The following is an 8162-nucleotide window of genomic DNA, read 5'->3' on the forward strand; positions in this document are numbered from 1 at the left end:
AGAGAGAGAGAGAGAACAAAGAGTGTGCATGGGTAAAATGACAGGGTTACATGGGAATGAGAAGCTGGGAGTGACAAGCAGTCCCTTTTATAGTGGGTCAGGCCTATCTGGCTGTTGCCAGATAATTATGGGGTGGAGCTTAGACAGAATGCTAACAGGGAGAATAGAATGGAAGGCCATGAACAGGAGAAGTGAAGAGAGAAACCACTGGCACCAAGTGAGTCTGGTGGTCAGCAGACACTTTGTTGTGAAAATAGACGCTACAATTCGTCATTTCTCCCTAATTCCTTTTGGACCTGAAAGTGGGTGGTTTATATACTTTAAAAATACTATTTATTTTTATTATATACACATAAGTGTTTTTGGTCATATGTATATGTGTTTATAATATTCATGTTTGCTATCTGCAGAGGTAAGAAAAGGTGTCAGATTCCCTGAATCTAGAGTTTCAAATGGTTGTGAGCTGCCATCTGTGTGCTTGGAAATGAACCCAAGTTCTCTACAAGACCAGCTAATATTCTTAACCTCCCACACATGTTGTCAGTGCGAGTACTTGTTTTTTTTTTTTTTTAAATGAAATTGTTGGGAGCTATTAAGACAACTCTATTGTCTTGATCTCCGAATTGGGCCTCTCCCCCCGAGAAGAAAAGGGGGTCAAAAGCGGGCCACCAATGCACCGTTCCGAGAACAACCACAGAATGTTCCAGCCCTAAGTCAGTGCGGGATGTCCTGACCACAAGGACAGGATGTACCCTGATACCACCAAGTTCCTGCTTCCCCTTGTAGTTACCAAAAGAAAAATTTCCACTGCCCCATCCCTCCTGCTGAGAAGTACTTCCCCTTTTGATTGTGTATTTAAGCCTTGAGCCTTGCTGAATACAGTGACACCTTGATGCTACTCAGACTGCTTCCATGTCGTTCCTCGCACTTGGTGTCCGTCTTTCTCTCCCCCCATTTTTTTCTTAGGAGAAGGTCCCCTCGAGACCCCCGAATAACTGTACCTGCTGGATGGGTCATGAAATTAGAGATGGTGAAACATTAGGAGGTGGTAAACATAGGATAGCAAGATTTGGTTGTACATTTAAAGGATAGCTACATTTTATCTTGGCAGTAGTCTGGCTCACTTTGAAAAGTATGTAAGGTTCAGGTGACTGATGATAGTGATTTTGTCCATAGGTAGTGGTAGTAGAGAAAGAGAAATGGTAAAAGAAATATAGAAGTTGTAAGTAGATGATTATATTATTCAGTAATTATATTTTTTTCACTGTGAGAAAGTAAGGACTGAAACTAGCCCCACTGTGGGTTAGTATGGGGCTGCCATCACCTGAGATGAGAAGAAATGGAAAAGACAAGCACATATAGTTGAAGAGAAGGATTGAAAAGGGGTAAAAGGATTTGGGGGTAAGTTTTATGTATTTATTAAATATTATACTTTCAGGTGTGTATGTGCATGTATTACATTGAATATTCAAGTTGAGATATGGAGATTGAAAAGGAAAATCAAATGTATTCAGAGTTTACATATTATAGGTATGACATAATGTTTCATATTGTTTAGGGATAGGTGAAGAAAGATGCTTCTCCCTTCGCCTGCTTGCCGTGTGGGACTGAATAACGGCTAGATCCTTGGACTTCCATTCACAGCTACTACTGAACCATTGTTGGAAATTGGACTGCAGACTGTAAGTCATAAATTAATTTCCTTTACTATATAGAAACTATCCATAAGTTCTGTGACTCTAGAGAACCATAACTAATACAGTTAGGGATGGTGATTCCCCAGAAGTTCTTTAATTGTTGAGAATAGTTTTTAATATTCTGGGTTTTTTGTTATTCCAAATAAATTTGCAAATTTTTCTTTCTAACTCTATAAAGAATTGAGCTGGAATTTTGATCAGAAATCTGTAGATTGCTTTTGGCAAGATGGCCATTTTTACTATATTAATCCTGCCAATCCATGAGCATGGGAAATCTTTCCATCTTTTGAGTTTTTCTTCGATTTCTTTCTTCAGAGACTTGAAATTCTTGTCATAAAGATCTTTCACTAGCTTGGTTAGAGTCACAATAAAGTGTGTAATATTATTTGTGAATATTTTGAAGGGTGTATTTTTCTAATTTCTTTCTCATGCTGTTTATCCTTTGAGTGGAGAAAGCCTACTGATTCATTTGAGTAAATTTTATTTCCAGCCACTTTGCTGAAGTTTTTCTCAGGTTTAGGAGTTCTCTGGTGGAATTTTGGGGGTCACTTAAGGATACTATCATATCATCTGCAAAGAGTGATATATTGACCTCTTCATTTGTACTTTGTATACCTTTGACCTCCTTTTGCAGTCTAATTGCTCTGGCTAGGACTTCTAGCAGGGAGAGAGTGGACAGCCTTGTCTAGTCCCTGATTTTAGTTGGAGTGCTTCAAGGTTCCCTCCATTTGGTTTGATGTTGGCTACTGGTTTGCTGTATATTGCTTTTGCTATGTTTAGGTATGGGCCTTGAATTCCTTATCTTTCTAAGACTTTTAACATGAAGGGATGGATGCTGAATTTGTCAAATACTATTTCAGCATCTAATGAAATGATCATGTAGTTTTTTTCTTTGAGTTTGTTTATGTAGTGTATTGCATTGATGGATTTCTGTATTTTGAACCATCCCTACATCCCTGGGATGAAGCCTAATTGTTCATGGTGAATGATCGTTTTGATGTGTTCCTGTATTCAGTTGGCAAGAATTTTATTGAGGATTTTTGCTTTGATGTTCATAAGGGAAAGTGTTCTGAAGTTCTCTTTCTTTTATCTTTGTGTGGTTTAAGTATAAGTATAATTGTGGCTTTATAGAACAAATTGGGTAGTGTTCTTTCTGTTTCTATTTTGTGTAGTAGTTTGAAGAGTATTGGTGTTAGGTCTTCTTTGAAAGCCTGACAGAACTCTCCACTAAACCATCTGGTCCTTGGCTTTTTTTGGTTGGGAGACTATTAGTGACTGCTTCTATTTCTTTAGGGGTTATGGGACTTTTTATTTTTAGATGCTTTATCTAATCCTGTTTTAACTTTTTCACCTGGTTTCTGTCTAGAAAATTTTCCATCTCATCCTGGTTTTCCAATTTTGTTGAGTATAAGCTTTTGTAGTAGGATCTGATGATTTTCTTGAATTTACATGGTTTTTATTGTTATGTTTCCCTTTTCATTTCTAATTTTATTAATTTGGATACTGTCTCTGTGCCCTCTGGTTATTCTTGCTAAGGGTTTATCTGTCTGGTCGATTTTTCTCAAAGAAACAGCTCCTGTTTTTGTTTATTCTTTGTATAGTTATTTTTCTTTCTATTTGGTTGATTTCAACCCTGAGTTTGATTATTTCCTGCTGCTATTCTTCTTGGGTATATTTGCTTCTTTTTGTTCTTGAGACTTCAGGTACATGGTCAATCTGCTAGTATAAGCTCTCTTCAGTTTCTTTTTGGAGGGACTCAGAGCTATGAGTTTTTCTCTTACCACTGCTTTTATTGTGTCCCATACATCTTGGTATGATATGTCTTCATTTTCATTAAGTTCTAAAAAGTCTTTAGTTTCTTTTTTTATTTCTTCCCTGACCAAATTATCACTGAGTAGAGCATCCTTCAGTTTCCATATGTATATATGTTTTTCATTGTTTTTGTTGGTATTTAAGACCAGCCTTATTCCATGGTGATCTGATAGTGCATTGGATTATTTCATTCTTCATGTATCTATTGAGGTCTGTATTTATTTATTTATTATTAGATATTTTCTTTATATACATTTCAAGTGCTATCCTGAAAGTTCCCTATACCCTCCCTGAGGTCTGTTTTGTGACTGATTATATGGTCAATTTTGGAGAAGGTACCATGAGGTGCTGAGAAGAAGGTAAATTCTTTTGCTTTAGGATAAAATGTTCTATAGATAACTGTTAGACAATTTTGGTTCATAACTTCTGTTAATTTCACTGTATTTCCATTTAGTTTGTGTTTCCATGATCTGTCCATTGATGAGAGTGGAGTGCTGAGGTCTCCCACTATTATTGTATGGGGTGCAATGTGTGCTTTCATCTTTAGTAAAGTTTCTTTTATGAATGTGGGTGCCCTTGCTTTTGGAGCATAGATGTTCAGAATTGAGAGTTCATCTTGTTAGATTTTTCCTTTGTCCAGTATGAATTCCAGTCCTTATTTTTTTTTTAATACCTTTTGGCTGAAAGTTGATTTTATTGGAAAATTACTGTCCAACCTTTTACTCTGAGGCAGTTTTTGTCTTTGTCACCGTATGAAGCAAAATGTTGGGTCCTACTTATGTATCCTGGTCTGTTATTCTGTCTTTTTATTGGGCAATTGTGTCCATTTATGTTAAGAGATACTAAGGAAAAGTGATTGTTACTTCCTGTTATTTTTGTTGTTAGTGGTGGAATTATGTTTGTGTGGCTATCCTCTTTTGGGTTTGTTGATAAATCTTTACTTTCTTGGTTTTTCTAGGGTATAGTTTCCCTCCTTGTGTTGGTGTTTTTCATGTATTATCCTTAGTAGTGTTGCATTTGTGGAAAGATAGTGTGTAAATTTGGTTTTGTCATATAATATCTTGGTTTCTCCATCTATGTTAACTGAGAGTTTTGCTGGATACAGTAGCCTGGGCTGGCATTTTTGTTCTCTTAGGGTATGTATGACATCTTCCCAGGATCTTCTAGCTTTCATAGACTCTGGTCAAAGGTCTAGTGTAATTTTGATAGGTCTGAATTTATATGTTACTTGACCTTTTTCCCTTCTTTGTTTAATACATTTTGTGTTTTGATTCTTATGTTAGGGTGGGCATTTCTTTTCTGATCCAGTCTATTTAGAGTTCTGTAGGCTTTTTTTTTTTTTTTTTTTTTTTTTTTTTTTTTTTTTTTTTTTTATGTTCATGGGCCTCTCTTTCTTTAGGTTTGCTAAGTTCTCTTCTACAATTTTGTTGAGGATATTACTGGCCCTTTGATTAGTGTGGCTATGAGCAGCCACAGGTTGTTATGAAATCATAAATTTTAGAATATTGGGATAATATTTCTAATCTAGGTGGACAGCTTTTTTTCCATTATCAATTGGTCCTGAAATTATTGTATTGGCTTTGTGTGTATTGAGAATTTACTGGTATATAAGTCTGATTGCTTAACTTTAAGTATGTAGTCTTGTTTTTACCTTGTTACTGGGTATTGTGATATGCAACCTCAAGGTGTGCATTTCCGTGTGGTTCCAAGAATGTGGTACAGAGCTGGTGGTGGAGCAGGAACTAGTGGCTCCAGAGCCATGTGAACAAGTGCTGGCTATACAGTGGTAAACTGGAAAGAGTAGCTTGGCAAGAAGACAATGGTGGTAGCATTAGCACAGGAACATCGTGGCCCGCATTTTAATTTTTGTTTTTTTGCATTTTCTTTGACTGTTTTGTCAATGTTTTCTATGGTATCTTATGCACCTTTCTAATTTTAGATCTCGGATGGTTTGTTCATTTCTTTCACCTGTTTGATTGTGCTGTTCTGTAATACTTTTAGGGATTTTTGCATTTCCTTGCTAAATGATTCTACCCATTTACCCGTGTTCTCTTATATTTCTTTAAAGGAATGATTTATGACTTTCTTAAAGTCCTCTATCATCATCATTAGAAATCATTTTAGATCCAAATCTTGCTTTTCTGGTGTGATGGTGTATCCATGCTATCGTGGGAGAATTTGGTTCTGATGATGCCAAGTAACCTTGGTTTCTGTCGCTTATGTTCTTACACTTGTCACCTACCATCTGTTTTTCTTTAGTGCTACCTGCCCTTGATATATCTGACTGATTCTTAGTTGTGTCAGAACTCCTCAGAGTTCAGGTGTATCTGTATCCTGTGATTCTGTGATCCTGTGATCCTGAGATCCTTGGTGTATCAGATTTCCTGACAGTCAAGTTGCCTCTGCGTCTCTGAGATCATGCTGTGACCAAGCTCCTGTGATCTTATGATTGTGGGCATGTTAGAAAACCTGGGAGTGGAGCTTCTTTTGGTTGTTGTGGGACTGGCTACAGAGTTCACACTCAAGGTTTGCTCAGAGCACTGTCCCAGACTGGCAGGCAATCAGGCCACTGTTTGAGTGGAGTTCCTGGATGCCTGGATCCTGCTTGTCTCAGTTGTTCCTTGTGTTGGGGTAGATGTGTCCTCCTCACCTCGGATCCAATGATGCTGGGCATGTTAAAGCACCTGGGAGTGGAGCTTCTTCTGACCCAAGTTAACAGCCAGTAGTTCGGCAGAAAGGTAGAGGTTTAGATTTCGAGGGCTTGAGGTCAGAGGAGGACTACACAAGAGGAGGAAGGTACAGGAGGAAGTGGGAGAAGCAGCCATGTGCTAGGCGAGCCATAAGAATGTGGCCTTAAGAGCTGGCCAGTTGGAGTTAAGAGAAGCTCAAATAAAACATTCTAAATTGTAAGTAATGAGTTGGGGTTATCCACAGGGACGTAGATTCTAACAGTATAGTGAGCAGGCATCTCTCCAGCTCTTGTGTTGTTTAAGGATTATCGTATCTATAAAGGTGCATGTATATGTGAGTGTGTGTGTGTGTGTGTGTATTTTATCTTGGAATAGTCTAAGGTGGGGTAGACACCTTCGGACAGGATTATAATAAGTTCTACAATGGAGGAAAGAGAGAGAGAGAGAAAGAGAGAAGGGGGAATGACAGAAAGATGGACAAACAGGAAGAAAAAAAATGGACAGTGATAGATTTATTTTTATGTATTCACTTTATATCCAGCCCACTGCTCCCTTCCATTCAGCCCCTCTAACAACACTCACCCCCTTTTTTAGAGCAGATGGGGCCCTCCCTGGGTATCCCCCCACCCCACTCTGACATTTCAAATCTCTGCTTGGCTAGGAGCTTCCTCTCCCACTGAGGCCAGTCAAGGATGGCCAGGTAGAAGAACATATCCCACATACAGGCAACATCTTTTGGGATTGCCTGCCACTCTAGTTGTTTGGGACCCACATGAAGACCAAGCTGTACATCTGCTACATATGTGCCCGGAGGACTAGGTACAACCATTGTTAATGGTTAATGGTTCATTGTCCAAGAGCCCTAAAGGTCCAGGTTAGTTTATTCTGTTGGTCTTCCTGTGGAGTTCCTATCTCAATAGGGGCTGCAATCCTTCCTCCTATTCCCCTGCAAACCTGCTTTTAAGAGAACAATACAATAACCAACCTTATTTTCTTGTATTTCCAAAGGAATTTACTATTACAATCTAAGCCAATGCATATCTTAATCTCAAAAAATGTTTTTCTCCAAAATCCTGACTCAGAATAATAATGTGTGTTATAATAATCATTTGCAGAAAGCACCAAAAAAAGGGACTGGAAATAATCGTATAAAATGAATATACACCATAAATGTTGTGCATAATGTCTACGGGATAATATTGAATATAAGACTTAGATATTGGCTGAAATGCAATTATAGCTTAACACTGTCTATCAGTGTTTATCTGGGTCAACTGATATCAATTGAAGTTGGTGACTTAATCTCTTATAAAAATTATAAAAATTTTGATAAATTATACCATTTCTTCCTCATGTGATACTTTCTGTGAAAGTCAATAAAGGCAGAGCAAAGCCCAGCCTTTTAGAGACCAACACATATGAACAGAACATATAGACATACAGAAAAACATGCACAGCCAAAAAGGGACAGATCCAGGCACAAGCACATTCACAGAGAGCCTTCAGGCAGGCACAAAGTTAGACTCTCAAAACACACAGAAGATGGAGAGCTTAGAGAACTAAAATCTATACTCACTCTTGATTCTTCAAGGAGAAGTGCTTTTGTTCCTTTTCTTGACGTGACACTGATGCATTAATGATGACTTGGAGTTAATCACTAATGCATTTAATTCATGCAGTCTCCCATCTGGATTCTCTTCTCCTGTGACCCATAAGAAATTTGTAACTCAATTGCCAGAACTTTTTGCATATCCAAGCACTTTCTTAAATCCCCTTCTGTCAGAGACCATCCCGTGAGAAAGTGATCCCTTCTCAAATCTCTTTAACAAATCAAATGGCCTTGTGCTAAGAGCTGGTTGCCACCCCCCTTTCTCCTTATTCCCTTCCTAACACCTAAGGCTGTAAAGTTGAATAATGGTCCCCTCTTCCTTATCTCTTCCTGAGTTCCCATGACATCCAAGGA

This window comes from Mus caroli, chromosome 1 (assembly GCF_900094665.2).
Source record: "Mus caroli chromosome 1, CAROLI_EIJ_v1.1, whole genome shotgun sequence".
NCBI lineage: Eukaryota > Metazoa > Chordata > Mammalia > Rodentia > Muridae > Mus > Mus caroli.